The sequence below is a fragment of the Mastomys coucha genome, chromosome X (genome assembly GCF_008632895.1).
Source record: "Mastomys coucha isolate ucsf_1 chromosome X, UCSF_Mcou_1, whole genome shotgun sequence".
NCBI classification, from domain to species: Eukaryota; Metazoa; Chordata; class Mammalia; order Rodentia; family Muridae; genus Mastomys; species Mastomys coucha.
This window is the reverse complement of record NC_045030.1, coordinates 114,625,651-114,627,017: the sequence shown is the minus strand read 5'-3', so window position 1 is coordinate 114,627,017 and position 1,367 is coordinate 114,625,651.

Genomic DNA, 1,367 nt, shown 5'->3' with positions numbered 1-1,367 from the left:
AAGACCAAAAGGTGGACAGTGCATTCCTTCTTAAAAGGGGGAACCAAATACCCAAAGAAGGAGTTGCAAAGATTAACTATGGAGCAGAGACTGAAGGAAGGGCAAGCCAACCTAAATATAGCTATCTCCTGAGAGGTTCTGACAGTACTTGACTAATGCAGATGTAGAGGCTCACAGACATCTATTGATCTGAGCATGGTATTTTCTACCTCCATACATTTGGTTAAGAATTTCATGAAGTCAATGTTTTTAAGAGCCAAGTAGTACTCCATTTTGTAAATGTACCATTTTCCATATCCCTTCTTCTATCGAAAAACATCTGGGTTCTTTCCAGCTTCTGGTTATTATAAATAAGGTTGCTATGAAAATAATGGAGCATGTGTCCGTGTTATATGTTAGAGCATCTTTTGAGTATATGCCCAAGAGTGGTATAGCTGTGTCCTCAGGTAGTACTATATCTAATTTTCTGAGGAACCACCAGACTAATTTCCAATGTGGTTGTACTAGTTTACAATCTCACCAAGAATAGAGGATCATTCCTCTTTTTCTTTAGGTGCTTCTTAGGCATTCAATATTCCTCAGTTGAGAATTCTTTGTTTAGCTCTGTACCCCATTTTTAATAGGGTTATTTGCTTCTCTAGAGTCTACCTTCTTGAGTTCTTTGTATATATTGTGTATTGGATGTAGGATTAGTAAAGATCTTTTCCCAATCTGTTGGTTGCTGCTTTGTCCTATTGACAGTGTCCTTTGCCTTACAGAAGTGTTACAATTTTATGAGGTCTCATTTGTCAAATCTTGATCTTAGAGCATAAGCTATTGGTGTTCTGTTCAGGAAATTTTCCCCTGTGCCCATGTGCTCGAGGCTCTTCCCCACTTTCTCTTCTATTAGTTTCAGTGTATCTTGTTTTATGTGGAGGTCCTGATCCACTTGAACTTGAGCTTTGTACTAGGAGATAAGAATGGATCAATTTACATTATTCTATATGCTGACCACCATTTGAACCAGGACCATTTGTTGAAAATGCTGTCTTTTTTCCATTGGATGGTTTTAGCTTCTTTGTCAAAGATCAAGTGACCATAGGTGTGAGGGTTCATTTCTTAGTCTTCAATTCTATTCCATTTATCTACCATGCAAGTTTTATCACTCTTGCTCTGTAATTTAGCTTGAGGTCAGAGATGGTGATTCCCCCAGAATTTCTTTTATTGTTGAAAATAGTTGTTGCTATCTTAGGTTTTTTGTTATTCCAAATGTGTTTGAGAATTGCTATTTCTAACTCTATGAAGAATTGAGTTGGAATTTTAATGAGGACTGCATTGAATCTGCAGATTGCTTTCGGCAAGATGGACATTTTTTTTTTTTAAATTTT